The 19,776-nt window shown below is 32.8% G+C and overlaps 1 pseudogene; it reads left to right on the forward strand.

Annotated features, from left to right (window-relative positions):
- The window catches only part of LOC141655491 (purple acid phosphatase 8-like), a 36,337-nt pseudogene extending 16,846 nt beyond the window's left edge, over positions 1–19,491 (forward strand).
- Positions 19,492–19,776: the final 285 nt, after the last annotated feature.

The following is a 19,776-nucleotide window of genomic DNA, read 5'->3' on the forward strand; positions in this document are numbered from 1 at the left end:
AATAAACTAATATGTAATTTATGAGGTTATATAGAGTAAATAAATTTTTAACCGTTACATATGGAATAGTTAATTCAAAACGTGCATTTTTTTTCGTACCTTGCAAGTAGGCCACAAATTTGAAGCACATAGTGACGCATTCACGATTTCCGATCTGCTGCCTTTAGGGATAACGGGAAGTATTTGTCGAAAATCACCTCCAAATACGACAACCTTACCACCAAATGGTTGATTGATATCTCCGTCGTTCGAAAAACGCATGACATCTCTTAAACTCCTGTCAACAGCCTCGAAAGCATATCTGTGCGTCATTGATGCTTCGTCCCATATAATAAGCTTTGTCCTAATTAAGAGTTTGGCTAAATCACTTCCTGGTTTAATCCTTGAACACGTAGAATTTTCAATTACATTGATTGGGATACTAAGTCTCGAATGAGCAGTTATTCCACCAGGAAGTAAGGTAGCTGCAATGCCGCTGGATGCTACAGGAAGCACAATTTGTCCTCTACTTCTGAATGCCGCACATAAGGTTCGCCAAATAAAAGTTTTACCCGTCCCTCCATATCCATATACAAAAAAAACACCTCCGCGATTATTACGGACTGCGTCCATTATCTCATTGTAGACAGCCATTTGCTCGTTAGTCATGGAAGATAAAAGGTGCACATGTTCTTCCCCTAAGGAAACTCTGTCATAAGATAGCTCGTCGGATACTAACGTGTTCACGGGATGAGGTGTGGATGATTCGGGAAAAGGCATGTCTTCAAACCTACGTAAGCTACTGCCGTTGCGTTGAAGACATACTTCAATATCTAGCAATGCATAATTCTTAAGTTCATCCTCCGTTAATCGCAACGCTGTGAATTTAATAGGCGCACACCATGACCTAGGGGGTCAACTGATCACCACCGTCGTACGACAGTAATGTCAAACTCTAGTCAGCCAATCATTACCGATATATGTTGACAGTAATAATATTACATCCCAATTGTATTCTTTATAATGAGATTTAAACATGTGATCATTATGGTCAACAGTCGTGATCGCATTATTGTCGGAGGACACATATTCCAACAATGATTTGACCCCTATCCAAACCCGCAAGCTATCCACAACCATACTTGCTCAATCAATTGCTCACCATCCCCCAATGGATCACCACAATTTAAAAGTATATTAAGCAATTATTACACGGTAGTGCTTAAATAAAAGAGGAGTTAGTATAATATTATATGAATTTACAGTAATCACAAAATGCTCATTTAACAACTAACCTTGGTTTTGAAGCACATTACGTTGTTGATATACGATGTCATCTGAAAGATGCTTCCAAGTTTTCTCCCACACTTTACTTGGCATCGCTATAGCAGCAGACAACAATAAAGTGACAAAGAGGTTTCTTAAATAAGACCCGGAACCCCAACGGCTTGCTTCCTCTATAGCATCAATGTACTCCTTATCATCTCCAAGCAGCCCACGCGCATAACATGCACCTCTGAATGTAGGATGCAAAACATCATCAAACCACCTTAAATCCTCATAATATTTAGGACCCTTGACGAAATTTAATAGAGTTCTCATATAATATAGTTCACCACAATTAGAGGAAACATTATGCATTCTTCCAAGAGCAAAACCACTTTTTCTAGGATGCCAAGCACGTTCTTCTTGTTTCCACACGAATTTCGTCGGGAACTGGCTATATAATAGTTGTTGTGCTTCCTCGCTAGATTTATTACAATTCATCCAAGCGAAGAACTTTGTCATACCGATTGTGGGATTATCGATGACTGAATCAATAGGGTCTTCGTCGTTAAAAACAACGTTTTGCTCATCAGGAAGGTGAAAGCGCAATCTTTCAACAAGGAGGAGTCCTATAATGTATTTCAAAGCCAAAGATTCTCCACACGGCTTCGCATGCTGAGATATAACGACAATCATGGAACCTCTGTATCTCATCTATTTGGTCGGGATTCTCCTCGTTTCGACGACGATAAGAAGATTGCATTGTGGCTCGATCAGGCCCCTTATTTATGTACTTGAACAAATACTTGATTGATCGAGCTTGATTACACCATTCGACATTTATGTGGGCACGATATTTTAACAATAATTGCGCATTATATGGAACTACCCACTCATTGCCCAGTTTCCGTCCACTCTTCACCACGGTAAATCCCTTCTCCCTCCTCTTATATACAGGATACCCGTCGTCGTCAACCGTTGTGCTTTCGATGCACCTCTTCAGAAAGTTTATGGAGCACTTAGATGCAACCATACACGGGCAAGTAGGGAAGTCTTTGCCACATAGACCGTGTATCATATTCTCCTTCACAAGAGCATATAACAAAGGGTTTTCATCAGGATCGGGTATCTCGGCACTAATAATTTTATCTACATTTGCGGCCTCCGGGAATTTGTCGTCACGATGAAGAAATATTAGAATATGAGCATGTGGCAATCCACGTTTTTGAAATTCAATAGTGTACGTGCCTGAAAGACTAGCCAAAACAATTTTAGGTTTTTTTTCATACGACATTAGGAAGAAACATGAATGGTAGTGCTCGAAATATTTATGTGTAACCTCACCTCCAATGACACGTCCGAATATGTGACAGTCTTTCAAGTCTTTCATTAATTCCGCCAGTTTCATCTTGAAAACACGACTAAGAATATTAGGTCGATCCTCCGGCCTCAAACCTCTTTTAGAGACAAATCTCATTATTTCTGGCCATTTTGGATTACATGTAAATGTAATGAACAAATCTGGATACCCATACCACTTGCAAATGGTCATAGTATCTTGGAAATTACCTATAGTGCACCCATCTGATTGCAAAACTGATGAAGACATGAAAATACGGCTCCCGGTAGAGGATGGTTCGGTTTCTCCACGGTCGACCGCATTCGCAAGATTTTTATACGTTTCCACACGAAGCAACCCCTGATTATGACGAAGAAATGACAACCTCTGCGACTCAACCATCATATAACCATCGACAATAAATTGTTGAAGTAATTTAGCAGCTAACAAAAGAATTGGAGATTGAAGGAACGAAGATCTATCCTGGAGTTGAAATGCAAGCCACTCTCTCATTGTTACTTAATTTCGTGGCTTCTTTTTCTTACTTTTGCTGAGAGAAGCTTCGCTATGTAGGATGCCCGGCCTCCAACCGTCTTCGCCATGCGGAAACAACAAAGGATACTGGAGTGCTAAATATAAAGGGTGCAACTCGGATATACGCTGAAGTTCACCACTTTTCTTCTCAATAATAATATCCCTCTTTTCCACGGCGTTTCCAATGTCTCCTTCAATAAGAACGGCAACCTCAGAAGCTGTAGGACGGTTGTATGTTCTACCATTAGTTTCTCGTCTTGAAATAAGCCGAATAGAGACATCTCTTTCTATATCATCTGATAATCTATCTCTCGCCATTCTGAATCGCATAGCTAATATATTTTCCGCATCGATCATTCTTTGCAACAAAAAAATTAGGTCATCGTTAAACCGTTCCGGATTATTCGGGCTGCAAAATATAAAAGAATAATTACTCCGCAAGAAGGTTATCATGAGGCGCAGTCGTATATTGTATTAAATTCGCAATAACATATAATTTGTTGTTATACCTATGAGAATTCTTACGGTTTTGAACTTCTTCTTCTGTGTCATATATGTACAGCTGGCAAAACTTTGGAGTATTTCGATCCGGCGGCAACAAACTCCGATCGGTGGGGCGTTTTGGCCACCCATCCGAAAAGTATATGGTCCTCGACCTTGATTTACAGAATTATCGATCTTTCCTCCCATTGACGTGAACGAAAACATCATATTGTAAGCTCGAATGTTATCAATAAAGTGGTTGCTTAGTGGGTGTCGCCGACTTAAAAGATCCAACAACAATTGAGGTGGTTGTTTAAGAAGAGGAAGAGGAATTTTGTCATCAGAACAACACAATGAAAATGTAGGATGTAATGTATTCCTATCCTTAAGTACGCGTTCTAAGTACCACAACATTACACTGCATTTGTTACATGAAACGTTGGGGTCTCCAATATCCCAATATCCTTCAAGCTCTAAATCTAAAAATTAAAAAATAAAAAAAATTTGAAAAAAAAATGGGACGACATTTATGATGTATAAACGGTTAGTGTAACAATAATAATAAATAATATGTAATTTTAAGAACTTAAACCTTCTTCATTAGCTCCCCTACTTGATGGATCATCATATTCTTCGCTTAAATTTCTAACCGAATCACTCACCAATCTAGCCACAGGATCGAGAGCTTGTTGACCTGAACAGCTTGGTCGGGAACTGGTACCTAAAAAATCAACAACAACATTGACAAACACTCTGACAATATCACATACCTATTTAAGAACTAAATCATCCCTTCAATCAAATAACATAAATAATATAAGAAGTTAAACCTTCTTGTGGATTAACCCAACTCGATGAACTTTCGTTGGTTGGACTTAAGTCTCTGATCAACTCATTGACTAATCTTGTTACGGGATCAGGTTCTTTTTGACTCGTACAACTTGGTCGAGAACTACTGCTGTTACCTACAAAATATGACATCAAACATTACATTAACATAAACGTACCTAATTGTTGAAAAATATTCCAAAATCGTTAAGAATAACGTAAATAACCTGCGGCTGTACAACTTGACGGTCTAATCGGGGTATCGAATGAACCGTTCCTAAATTTCTTATTGCCATGTAATTCTTTTCTGTTAATTCTTGTCATCTTTGAACGTAATGACGCAGGTAGGTTGTTATCATTTTCCGTAGATGGTGTAGAGGGGATAACTGGCCGGGTTGTCAATGTAGTTCGACATGCCCTTTTGTTACTGTGGTTTGAGTCACTACCTTCTCCTGTGACACGGGTGACTTAAAAGAAGACGGGATTATATAACATGTGACTAAATTAAAATGGGAAAAGTTTAATTTTTAAATTTTTAAATAAATATGTAAAATTACTTAGAAAATTATTTATTATTGAAAAGTAGTAAATCATATTGAACTAAATGTACAAAAGTACAAATAAAAATTAAAGCAGATTATTTGAAATTGTGCTACTAAATAACAAAAGTAATCTACGATTAAGGTAAAAGAAATTACCATTGGTGATATCGGACAACGGAACACGATTACTGTATCTTGAATCTTGCGTTGTTGAATTAGATATGAGTTCGGACCGATTGTTATTAGCTACATGTACGGACGCAAATGAATCAGAAAAACAATGAACCTAAATAAATGACCCACAACAAAACTAATATGCGGCCCAAAGTTACAGCCAACATTTGACCCAAATAGACGGACTCAATTAAGAACAAAAATTCCAGCCCAAACCCAATGAAGTAAACCTATCTGGCCATCCTATAAATACACTAAGAAAGCCAAACCCTAAAATTATTACACACATCTCAGATGAACTCTTTAACAACAAAAATTATGGCCCAAAACCAATGAAATAAACCTATCCGCTCAACCTATAAATACAGTGATAATGGAAAACCCTAAAATTATTACCACAGTTCACTCACTCACTCAAACTCTTACCGTCGCTCTCAGCCTCTCACTATACTCCTCTCTCAAACCCTAAATTTATTACACTCACCATACTCCGCTCTCAGCCTCCCTTCTTCATCTCATTCACTCACTTTCTCCCTCCCTGTTTCACCGCCGCTGCTCTCAGTCTCAACCTCTCACTATACTCCGCTCTAAGCCTCTCACCATACTCCTCTGCTATTCCGTCCTCCTCTAACATTCCGATCATTTACCTTGCCGGATCATTGTTCAATAAAACAAAGTCGCCGGATCTTATACTAACAAAGTCGCCGGATCATTTTATTGAGGTTAGCATCAAATATTTAATAGATCTTAAACTAACTATGTTCAATATAACAAAGTCGCCGGATCTGAGGCGATTTGTTTCAAAATTTGCGTTTTTAAATGCACGAACTTCCTTATTTGTTAATAATGGTGTTAATCCATATATTAAATAGAAAAAGTAATCATTTTTTGGAGAAATGCCTATGTATTCATCTCTAAAATTGTGATTTTCATTAATCTTTTCGTTAATAAATCAAGTATTTCGATCATTTTCTGAGAAAGTAATTTTTTTCTCGGCTCTTACTTTTGTTTTCATGTTCATTTTATATTATAGTATTAGATCTAATGAGTATTAAATCTGAGGCGATTTATTTTTCAATTTTTTCATTTGTAAGTGCTCAAAGTTACTGATTTGTTGATAAAGGTGTTAATCCGTTTGATTTCATAGAAAAACTACTCATTTTTTTGGGTTATTGTATATGTATTCATCACGAAACAAATGGATTTTCTTATTTTTTGGGTATTTATTCAAGTATTTCTTCCATGTATTCTGAGAAAGTTATTGTTACATTGGTTTTCATGTTCATGTCCTCTTAATTTGTTAGATCTATTGAATATAAACCCTTATTTTGTTATTATAGGTTTCGAAAGTTCATTTATACACATTGGAATCTGGTAACGTCGGGACCGTGGTCGTCCGTCTCCGGTAGCTGCTTTTCTCTCCTTCTTAGTCGAATTCTTTATGTAAATAGATGATTAATTATTCTGGTAAATTGTTTTACATTTTTATTTTTGATTTTTGATGATTTTTTTGGTTTAATTATTCTAATATAAATGAAAAATGTTTTTTGGAACAGGCCGAGACAAAGTAATGCTCTGTTCGAATTCAAGTATCATATACTACATCCCATTATGAAGGTGATTATCTTTTTTTAACAATCATTTTTGTCAACACTTACGACGGTGGGATCTTATAATATGTTAAGTATTTATTTAATTGATTTGCTAAATGTCAATTGTTAACCTTTGCTTCTATTGTGACCTGATTACACAGAGTAAGAATCAATTTTTTTGAGTATGGTTTTCTAAAAATCAATTTTGCTTCTTCTGTGATGACTTTAAATTAACATAGATGGTCAACATTCTATGTAATCAATTTTTGTCTTTCTGCATTTAAAAATTGTTAAATATGTTGATGTATGTTGAAGGCTGATAACCCAAGTTGATTACTTAGAGAAAGAAGTCAAAGTTGCTTAATTGTTAATAAGGGTGTAAATTCCATTTGATTTGAGCCGTTTTTTTTTTCTGAGCCGAAAATTTTAAATCTTTTGGTAATCGTAATTTGCTGAAACCATAATCAGATAATTATTGATTGCATTATTCATGTTTGTTTTCCCTAATTTATAAGGACACTGTCCATGTTAATGCTTTAAAATTTATTTCGATACATAATTTTTTTAATATTGGTTTAATATGTTTTTTTATGTATTTTATAGGTAGATTATTTGGCTTTAAAAAAATTTGGATCCTGATCATACCAGAACTCCTACTAATCTCAGTTACTGTCTTATCAATTTTTCTGATTAAATCCCTAAATTTTTTTGTTTCTTATTTTTTACATGGTTTGAGTTTAAGTACCATAATCATATAATGAAAAGTTTCTAACAATGAACAATCTTGTGCAGTGATCTTTCGACAGCAAGTGTATGCATCCGACCCGAATACAACCAAATAAAGATAAGTATTAAATTTACCTCGGTTGATTCTCCTGCTTTTTCTGGTTTCGTTGTTCTGAGAAGTCGAACTTTGATTGTTTTCCATGATATTCAACCCTCTATTTACTTCAATTCCTTTGTAGTTTCAACCTTGAACAATGGAGTGCAATTTAACCTTAATGCAGTAGGGTCATTATAAATAAATTTGATAACAATTCTGGATTGAAATTGGTATGAGGTTAATGGTGTGCTTTGGTGCTTGCTAGGTTTTTGGTTTGTGGTAAATGATGAATGATCTTTGAATAATGATATTTCTTTTTGTTGTTCTTTTAACGTTTTATATTTGTGTTGTGTAACTGGTGTTGGTTTCTCAATATTTATGTTTTTTAATTATTATGATAGTAGTGGTCAGTTTTAATGATAAATAATGGTAGTAGTGATCAGTTTTTATGTTAAATAATGGTCAACTGGTATAAGTGGCAACTAATTACAATTTGCTGCTTTTAATTCGTGTTCTCCTTTCCAAATCTGAACTGGTCATTAAAAATTGAAACCCGTGTAAGTGACAGCTAAGTCAAACAATAATTAAGTCTGTGGTAAATTCAGACGTTTTATGTGATTTTGCACGTGGTATAAAAGTGAAAAAAATAGTTCAGATTTTAATTCACATTATTTCAGATTTAGAATTTAAATTCAATATGAAATCGCTATCCTATTAATCCACATTTTAGTTCAGAATTTGACAACTGGTGCACTACTAATCCAAATTTTAGTAACTTTAACTAAAATTTACTGCTTCTAGTTCCGGTTTATTTAAGCCAAGTCTGATCTGATCATTTAATGTGGTTTTAAACCCGTGTAACTGACAGCACATCCTGGTCATAAATCAATAAGTGATAAACTCAAATTCAGGTCACTTGTGAATCTATCATTTTGTCGGTCGTTTTTTCGTTGTTTAGCTACCAAATCTGAACTGGTTATTAAATCTGGTCTTACACCTATGCAACTGACTGCAAATACAGGTCATCAATCGATCATAAATGGTTTTATGTCATTTTTTATGTCTCTTTCTTTGCAATTTTGTTAGTCGTTAAATATTTTTACCCTTGTAAGTGACAGCTAATTTAGGTCATAAATCAATCTTTGATTTCAGATTTTAGTTCATATCTTATTTCAGATTTAGAATTTACGTTAAGTATGAAATCGCTATCCTATAAATCAACTTTTTAGTTTAGATATTGACAATTGGTACACGATAAATCCAAATTTTTAGAACCTTTAACTAAAATTTATTGCTAATAATTTGGGTTCTCCTCGCCAAGTCTGGTCTGGTCATTTTTCTGTCGTTTTTACGTTGGTACTGGAAATTCAGGTCATAAATTGATTATAAATGATTTTATGTCATTTTTTATGTCGTTTTTTCATTGATTGCACTTGCTTTGTAAGTGATTTTTCGTTGTTTAGCTTTTTATATTGATCTTCTTGTAATCCTAACTGTCCTTTGTGTTTTTCTTACAGGTTATTCGTAATTGTTAAACCAAATCAAGTGAATATCTTGGATTGAAATTTGTTAAGATAAGTACAACTTCTTTATATCTGAATATTTCCTGAATTCACCGTAAACAACACTACTAAAAACAAACATACAAACAACATCATAATAACGTAGTAGAGATTGTTCAAAACGTAGTCTAGTACATGTAAACTTAAATACGGAAAACAAATACGAAAACTTCTAAAAAGTCTTTAAACGTAGTCTATTACATGTAAGATAAAGAGCATAGTACGAAATGAGGATTTTCTATCGACGTAAAGAGAGATTATTTCTCGATCTTAATATTCTTGATTGGAATACTTGATTTTCTTGATGACCCCTTATCTGCTGACATTTCTCTTATTTCAGTTATTTCAAAGCCGTCATATTCCAAGGAAGCTCGCTTTTGAGGCAACTTGCTAATCGGTGTGTTTTCTTTCTCTTCTTCGTTATGCGTCCTCATGTTTTCCTGAGTGCACAATAATAATATCATCATTATAATTGGTGAAAGCATATCGGTGTAATCTATCGAGTGTGTAGAATATATAATAAATAACGATGAGTGGTTTACTTACTAATAACATGAGCTCCGTGTTGCTGATCTCACTTCCTGAAATAGTTATTGCTGAATTTTTTTGGCTATTATCCGCTGCCTTCACGATCAGAATTTTAGGCGTTAGTTTTATAATTTTAAAGTGGCATAAAATTTTGTGTTACGTTGCTGCTAATAAAAAAATTTACCTGTGCGCATTCTGCAAGTTCTTTCCATTTTTGTATCACGTCTTTGTCTCCACACAATTGGGTTGCTTTGTAGCAAATTGATTTTTGTCGAATATTATACTCTTGGTCCACAAAGATTTTGGCAATGAACTCACGATCCATTATTTCTCTAAATTCAAGTGGCACTGCATCTTTGTCTCCTTCCTGTTTGTACACTTGTGAGTTAGTCAATTTCTTGCGATAAAAAATAAAAACGGATTTTATATTGATAATAATGTACCCTTTCTTGTGCCTCTAAGATTGTTGATGCTTGCTTGCCAACAATTTTGGAGATTGGGGCGTCCCACAACATTAGTTGAACATTAACTTGACCTCCATCTGTTGCCTCAACTTTCATTTGGTACCTGTTTTTTGCATCCTCAAAATAAATTAGTTGTTGTTGGATGCAACAAAATTTTCGTGAGAGTCTTTAAATTACCTTGGGTATGCCTTGGGGACCCCAATATTTTCAACTTTACACCCAGGTTTCTTGCAATACCATAGCTGATCGGCTTCTTGAGTAACTTTTCCTAGGCATTTACCGCATGAGTTGAAATACCAATGCACAGATAAGTTCATTTCTTCTATGTAGACCAAAGTCACATAATATCCGGCCTATAATTGTAAATTCATGTTAATTCATGTTAGTGTCATCAATTAGAAAAATGGCACGACTTGTGAGCTTTGTAATAAATTTGGAAAGTTCGGAATAAATTCTTTACCTTGTTTGTTTTCTGGATTGAAGCTAATGACTTTATTTTTGCACCTGCGAGGATGTTACTCGCCTTTGACGGGGGTCCAATTGGACCAGAAATAGCATCATTTGAATTGGCCTTGATTCTACAAAATTAAACTAATTATGAGGTATGGGACAAAAACATTTTTATGTACATTGTTATATCAAATGGACAACTAAGTCTCCAACTAATAAGTTCTATTTTGTGCAAAATTCTGTTCATAGTGTAGTTTATGAGCAGCTGTTAATTCAGGTAAACGGGAAATTGTTTGTGCATCTGACTATTTATTTAATTCTGTTTTTTCATTTAATTGTTCATGGGAAATTGGGAAATCCATCTAATTCCACTAATTATTATACATGTACAGTACATTTTTTCGTATTATTTAATGTTCATTTTACATGTAGTGCAAACATGGGTATATAGTGCATGTTTTAGGAACTTAATGTAGTGCAAAAACTGTTTATAAATGGCATATGAAACCCGTTTTTGAAGTCTAAGTCCACTAATTATAATAGATGTACAGTACAGTATATATGCAATCTGTTTATTGCAACCCGTTTTTTTTCATAAAATTTAATGTACATTTTACATGTAGTGCAAACATGGATATATAGTGCATGTTTTTAGAACTTAATGTAGTGCAAAAACTGGTTATAAATAGAATAGGTAACCAACCTGTTTTTGAACTCCTCTACTTCTGGAATGTTTGGATTGATTTCAAATTTTGTCGCCCCTCTTGTGGTTGAAATAGACACGTATCCTATTGTAAATAAGGAATTTATAAGACAATAGGGCAAGAAATTTAATTATAAATACATGCTGATTCTTTTATTGGAAATTGAGCGAATTGATACTTACCAAACCATTCCTTCCTTTGGACACATTTGAGGACCAAAATTGGTTTCTCTTCCAAGGACTTGCATTGTTCTTGTAGCCTAGCTATCTCGGGAAAGTACCGTTCCCAAACCGTTAGCTGTAGCCTCCTTTTCCTTTCAAATGTTTGCAATTTAAAAAATGAGAAATAATTAAAAAATATAAGGTAAATAAAGTGAATTATGGTAAAAATAACTCACTGTTTGTCCATTAGGTCAATGCACATTTTCTTGTATCCCTTTTTTTCTTCAAACTCGTGAAATTGAGTTATTACACCGATAACATCTTCACATGAAAATAAGATAAGCATTAGTTATTCTTCTTAATTAAATTTTTTTGATGGCATAATTTAAAAAGTAGTGAATCTGCTCACCTATGTAATATTCATCTTCCACATTCCCATGAATAATATCTTCGATGCTTACGAATGTAAATGCTTGAGTTAGAATTTCGTGGCCAAAAACTTCTTTCACTCTTGTTGTAAACTGCATTGCAATCCTGCATTTGTGAAATGTTGCTCTATCTTTTCCTATATTTTTTTCCGTCAGAAACTTTGAAATGGTGTAAATTTTTCCTTCGTGCATAAGTAGCTTGAAAATCCGCACAAGAGTGTTTGCTACAGTTGCTTGAATTAACTCACCCTACACGGATTAAAATTTGTTAGACCGTGTTTAATATTATAGTATATAGGAAATGAAAAAAAATTGTAAATGCAAAAGAAATTTACCTCACTGTCGATACAAATGAACTCCATTCCGTACACTGTTCTTTTTGTTACATCTTTTTCATCCGAATCCCGAATCCATTTTCTAAGAACACGAACCATGACTTCATATGTCTTTTTATATGCTTCTATCTTTTTCACACTTGTTGGTACCATAAGAGTTGACATAGTATTTCCTGATTTTTTTGTCAAATTTAACGTATTGTTGTTTTGGCAGATGAAATGAAGAAGCGTGATACTGCTTTCATGTATAATATCTATTATATATAAATATAAAAGTTGGTTGAAAAGTAAGTGGTGAAAGTTATGGAGGCAGTTTTAGGAGTTGTGGTATTCCTGTGCTCAACTGCCTAAAACGTGATGTTTGATTAGGGTTCATTGCTGTCACAGATATTTTATGGGATGGATCTGTTTGTCTGTTACCCATAGTTGGATTTGGGTCCATTCTAATTGTAAATTGGATTTGGGTCTAATTTTTTGTATGATGATATCGGGCCATAACTTTTTACTTGTTGTAGTAGAGAATACCGGGTAGCCTGTCATCGCTACAATTCGAAAACGGGTTGTTGTTTTGATGGTAGTTGCCGTATTTTTTGCTCCAAGTATTTCCCGATGATGATTGGCTCTCTATCCAGATCTGAGGGATATTTATTTTATTATTTTATTATTATAATATGTAATTTTATATTATTATTATTATTGTTTATTATATATATATATATATATATATATATATATATATATATATATATATATATATATATATATATATATATATATATATATATATATATTTATTATATATATTATATTGAGGTTATTAGAATTTAATGTAAATAATGTAAGTAATGACTTACATTATATTGCATACTAAAATTTAAGGCTTAGTATATAATATTTTATAAGTTTGACCTTAGATTATTTTCAAATTTATAAACATGGAACATACGACTGAGATGTTTTTTGGATGATGTATGCCGAAATTAGAATACGAAATTATGTATTTATTCTGAATTGTGTCGAATTTGTAATTTGTAATAATATTTAATAATACTGCTGTAATTTTTATTATATGTAAATTGTTATTTTTTTTTTGTATTTGTAAACGATGTATATTACACTATCTTAATGACATAAATTAAATCAAGAGAGACTAATTAAATGAGGAATAGTGAGTGGTTCCTGAAAATGAGGGTGTTAAATTTGCTTTGAAAAGTCAACAAACAACCATGTGCTGACAACTCAGCACTATGGTTGTTCTTTTAATGAATAGGATTACTGTAGGATGTTGATCAAACATTTAAACAATCAACCGCAAAATGGAAGTTCGTAATTGGTCACCATACAATATTGAGCGCGGGGTATCATGGTAACACTACAGAGCTTCTGAATCAACTTCTCCCAATACTTGAGGTAATTAACATAATATTGCTTATTGTTTATTGGAAAATATAATAATAGATTCTTTTTAAAAATACTGATTACCCAACTTACGTTCAGGCAAATGATGTCGATCTTTATGTCAATGGGCATGATCATTGCGTGGAGCACATTAGTAGCTCTAAGAGGTAAAAACTTGCATTATTTGGATTGTAATCAAGAGTGGCAAATAAAAAATTTAGCAAGAAAACAGTGTAACAAATACCACAATACTAGATGTAATGTGACTTAAGTGCGCGTTTTAATTGACCAAAAAATATATTACAATACTAGTTTTAAACCCGTGTAAAAAATGCACGGGTCGTATATTGTCGTAGTAGCAGGCGCTACCATTGGATACAGGAGTTAAATAGTTTAGAATTTAAAATGTGTACTCACTATGCTAAATATTTTATTTACGATATATATTACTTTTTATGAACCTATGGTGGTTTTAGCATAGGCTCACTGCTCACATATAATAAAAAAATACTTATTTATCAAGATTACATATATATGGCTGACCATTTACATTTAAATTCCATTATAATATGTTTATTAAAGTGTGTATTGATCTCGTTTATTTGAATTGTTCGATCATTATTAATTATAAAACTCTTTCAATAGTATATTACACTACATAAATACGAATTTTAGTTAAGTAATTTATAATTTGACGCTATTACTACATTCCCTTTCGAATTTCGTTGGCTTCTGTGTTAAAACTAAAGGTAAGTAATTGACCGAAACGAAGGCAGTATGAAATAATTTAATTATGATTATCATTCAACTGCTACTATAGATAGAACTATGTTACAACCGTTTACGACGATAGATGTATATATAAGAACATATCAACTTGTTAACGCAAATAAAATACTCCGTTTAAGTTATCCTTAAATGGCTCAAATACGATACATCGTTTATGATGAATTTAGATGAGAACATATCAACTTTGTTAACGCAAAAAAAATACTCCGTATTAAGTTACCCTCAAATGTCTCAAATACGATACGCCGTTTATGATAAATGTATATGAGAACATATCAATTTTGTTAATGCAAATAAAATACTCTGTATTAAGTTATCCTAAAATAGCTCATATACAATCCAAGAAAATAGTAGGATAATACTCCGTATTATAGAAGCAGATACAATTGGGCTCATAACCAAACCATATATTCCTAGTACTTAGAAAGAGACAAATACACTACTACTATAATTTTGCAAACATAATTAATTAACTTAGCTACTTCTATATTTCACCTCACCATCACTTTTATGCTATCTCTCTTACTCTCTCCTAGTCGCTATTTTCTTCCCCTTTGATGTGGGCACAAGATTTTAGGAGAATGATTAAAGAATGAATAAAGGAAGATGGTAGGGTTTGTGAATTGGAGAGAAGAATGAATAATTAGGAATTAAATAAGGAATTGTGAGTAAGGTGAGGTTTGGTGATAGGAGAGAGGGATGAATAAAATAAGAGTAAAAGTTAGGTGGGGTTTGGTGATAGGAGAGAGGGATGAATAAAATAAGAGTAAAAGTTTCCAAAATAGAAAAAGGGAAAGAAAATCCGAATAATCCGTTTAAGGAAATGGGGAAGAAAATAGTGAATAGGAGGGAGTTGTTTTTTTTTTTTTTTTTTTAATTTTTGGTTTTTTACCTTCTTTCACAGATTTAAATTTTCAGCCTGTCAATTAATTCATCTTATTTATTCAAAATAATTATCAAAATCGTTAGTAAAAAAATATTCGATCAAGTGAATCAGAAAATTTGTTGATATGAAGTTGAATATTTTCATATTTGATTAAGTGTTCGATGTGATAATGTTAAATGTTTTCTTCAGTTTGATCGACTCGTCAATTCGGTAAGTACATGCATGCATGTTGTTGATGTCGATTTATAAGATTTTTGGGATTAATGATAATTTTAGTGTGTTTGTGACTTCTTAGTTTCAATTTATTTTCGCTAATTAAAGTCCTTTAATATTTTTTTCAAAATATTTACTTTAAATGCTTTCGCTTTGTTAATTTTCTAAATAGAGATATTTTTTTCCCTTTTTTTTGCAATAGTTAGTCCAATTAAATTGTATTCAACGTATTTCAAAGATTATACTTTGTTCAGTAAGTGGATTATACATCTGATGTAGTACATCAGATGGTATAGTTTTTGAGCATTAAGATAAAGTTTTTGAGTTGTAATCTAAAATTTTTGAGTTTTATTATAAAGTTTTTGAGTTTATTTACTTAAACTTTGATCTCAAAAAGTTATATTATAACTCAAAAAAATTACAAATAAGCTCAAAAAATTAATTTTTGACATCATAAAACTAAAATGTAATTTATAAACTCTATAATACTCGAAAAAAATACACAAAAACTCAAAATGTCATTAAGTATGATGTAGTACATCTGATGTACAATCCTTTTTCTCTACTTTGTTAATGTTCTCAAGTTTTTCACGTTTGTACATAAAGTGAATGATTGATTGATAATATCATATGATCCTTTAAGTTTTTCATTGAATCAATTTTTTTTTTTTTTGCAATTTTATTTCGTTTTTTCTTTTTCGAAAATCATTTGATGTATAAATGTATGGTTTTTAATGTAAGTGCTCCCTTCATACCACACCAATGGTAACATTGAGAATCTTGACAATATTCATAGTTGTAGGGAATTTTCGATATTATTCTTAATCTATAAGACAAAATATAGTCATGTGAGATCTTGTTTGATTTATCGTCATGAATGCTATAAGAATATCAAATTTTTATTATTTTTAATAATGTGTAACTAAAGATATTCACGTTGCAAAACGTGTCTCGACAAGTGTGAAAAAGTCAATGTTACCGTTGGTGTAATATGGATGGAGTATAATATAAAGAGGAATAATAATGAAGAGAGGAGAAGTGTCGTAGCAAGAGTCTTAATTAATTCACATCAACAAAAAAAAAAGCTAAAACTAATAGGAATCCTTTAAAAAACCCCATATTTTATACTATGTAGATTTGCCAAATTTGAACTTGTAATTAAGATTGTTTTATTTGATCCAAACCAAGTTTTGTTAGGACTCAGATAAAATATTTTATTTTGTAAATAATGAATTTAAATACGATAATTTTCTAAAGTGAATTCTTAATGTGTACAATCTATCATTTTTATAGTTTATAAAAAAAAAAAATCAGTTTGCTGAGAGTGAACATAACTAATGTAGTAGATCTGAAAATTTGGTAGTGATTAATATCTTAAATTATATGTATGTATGTATGTCGAATCTCTAACTATAAACTTATTTATATTGTCGTGATACCTATTATTACAACCCGTACATTTTTTACACGGGTTTAAAACTAGTTACAGTAAATAAGATGAAAATAAAAGAAACATAGATGCATGATGGTGAATTGGTGATTGATGCGCTATAACTTTTTTTTTTCTTTCTTCTACAAGTAATTTTATTCTCTTTTACTATGCAAACAAAATTATAGTCTGTTAATCATGCAACGAGTCTTGGTCGTACTTAAATGGAGGAGAGAAAGTCCGTTTTGTAGGCAATGAATCTGCACTCTAAAACCAATTGACTATAGTAGTCCCTTAACTTATAAAATGGTAAACTCTCTTCTCTTTTATCAATGTTGGAAATTCACATATGAGTTAATATGAGTTCTTCACATAGTCAATAGTCATATGTTATTTTCAACCTTTAAAAATTACTAATATCTTTCTTAAATATAAATGAAGTCAACTTCAATTTTTAACAAGCGGAGGAGGATCAAAGGCATGGAAAGAAGCAGGAACGAATCCAGGATTTAAAATGTGGGGTAGCGAAATTTTTATAATATAACTTCCTATTAAAAGGAAACGAGAACATACGAACATGTATTTCTTAACAAATGTTCCATTTGTGATTATTCATGACAATATTACTTTGGGTTGTTGATATTACGCCGTAGCTCGTAGTAATCTAGCTATTCCTGTGATCATCTTTTTTATACGAACAACACGTATAATCATTTAGAATAACTAACAGAATGTTAAACAAAAAATTATACTCACTTAGTATATATATTAAAAAAATGTATATATTGGCCGACGTAAATTTTTTTTCAATGTAAGATTAAACTCATTCCATTTTCCTACTTTCTATCCATTCTGCTGTCGAATTACCGAGCTTTAACCGTTAATATGTTGGAAATTTAATAATATTACTACCTAGGAACAAAAAACAAATACATACATCTTTTATAGAAATACTTTCATAAAATCTCACTTGTGATAAAAAAAAACTTAAAATGAAAGAAAATAGAAAAGTAGACAAAGTATTAAATAAGAGGGGAAAATCGATGGCAAACACGAGCAAATTTAAAGTGCACAAAGTATTTATTGAATTGAAGAAAAATCAACAATGTTTAAAGTTTTAAAAACACATTCAACAAGATTTGAACCCAGGTCTCCAGGGAAAGTAGATAACTCCTTGACCACTGTGCCACAAACACAGTGATGACTTAGTTAGCCCCTTTCTTTCTATTATTCTTAAGATGACAATTTTTGGGGTAGCATGACTTCGTCTTCCTCGACAAATTTTCTGGGTTTGGGGCAGCACTTGCTACCCTTTGCTACCTTCTAGGTTCGCCCCTGGAAAGAAGGCATAAACCATGGAACACAGAGGTTTTTTTTTTTTTTTTTTTTTTTTTTTTTTTTTTTTGACAATTGGCAAGTTTGAGGTTACATAATAATAGCTCTTTGAGCTAGTTTATGGAGCCATACTATTAAATTTCCTAGGAATAAAACAGAAGGAAATGCAATGAAATAGACAACATAAATTCAGGATATCAGCGATAACAACTCTCATGTTTAGACAGCGTTTGGAGCTATCCATGATTTGCATAAACACTGCAAACAGTCGGAGAAGATGGTAACATGGAGGATTTTTTCCTTCAACGCCCACTTTAGAGCTTCGAAGATAGGAGAAGCTTCCGCCTGATCGGGTGAGATACAGAAAATCCCATTCTTCGAACATGAATACGAACTGGAATCCGTAAACTTTATGAACCACCCCAGTCCAGTATTATTATCTTCTCTCCAAGCAGCATCCACAAAAATGTTAGTCTGAACACAATTATAATCAATACTAATGAGCTTACACCTATTACCAAGCCCAAGGTTCAACAAAGAAGAATCCAAATCATCCTGCGAAGGTAAAGATATCAAGGACTTGAAAAGGTTGCAGTTGGCTGAAATCACTCTAGAAGGGTTTCCTCATAGATACGAATAGAACCAACTAAAGAGATATAATTATCACCCAGGCAACATTATTCCGAGCACAACAGAGAGTCCAGATAACACAGAGAAAGGAAATGATCAAGACCTTAGGATCACTAAGCGTGAGAAGGTAAGAAATCCAATTAACAATCCAATCTTGAATGCTTATCATTTGAGTTTGTCTAGATCTGATTCCAAGTTGGGTACCCCTCCAGAGTCTTGAAGCAAAGGGGCAATCTCTGAATAAGTGTTCTAGAGATTCAACTTCCTCAAGATCACAAAGATGACATAGACAATACACTTCCAAATTCCTCTTTTCAAATTCTTTTTCTATGGCCAAAGAATTAGTAAGAATCCTCCATAAGAGGGTGATCCAAGTCCTCGGACCCGGTAAATGCCACAACCTTTTTTTAATGAAGATCCTGTAACTGGGGGAAATCCTGTTAAGATTTTTTTATAGACGCATTATGATTCCAAAAAGGAAATCAAGCTTCACAATACCCTTTATGATGGGCAAGGCTTTATGTCAGTCTAAGTTACGCAAACTCAAGTTGATGTTGTAGTCTATGATGTTTTTGGCAACATATTACATCAATGGAACGCAACCAAGCCCGGTTACTAGTTTTGAAAATGCCATTTATGGGCTTTTGTAATCTTGACAAATTATTAATTTATTATTATTATTATTATTATAATAGAGAAATCGTTTGGAAAACCCGTATCTATGGCGTCTAAGCATTAATGAGATTTTGGATAGAAACCATATATACAATACGTCATTGCTTTTTCATGGACGCGTTTTACTCTTTTACGGACTTTTTTCCATAATTTTTCCATTTCATGCCCTTTTCTAGAAAACAAAGAATACAGTTTCTCTCTCACTCTCTTCTCCCTCTCCTCTAAAATT

Source organism: Silene latifolia, chromosome 5, assembly GCF_048544455.1.
Source record: "Silene latifolia isolate original U9 population chromosome 5, ASM4854445v1, whole genome shotgun sequence".
Classification (NCBI taxonomy): Eukaryota; Viridiplantae; Streptophyta; class Magnoliopsida; order Caryophyllales; family Caryophyllaceae; genus Silene; species Silene latifolia.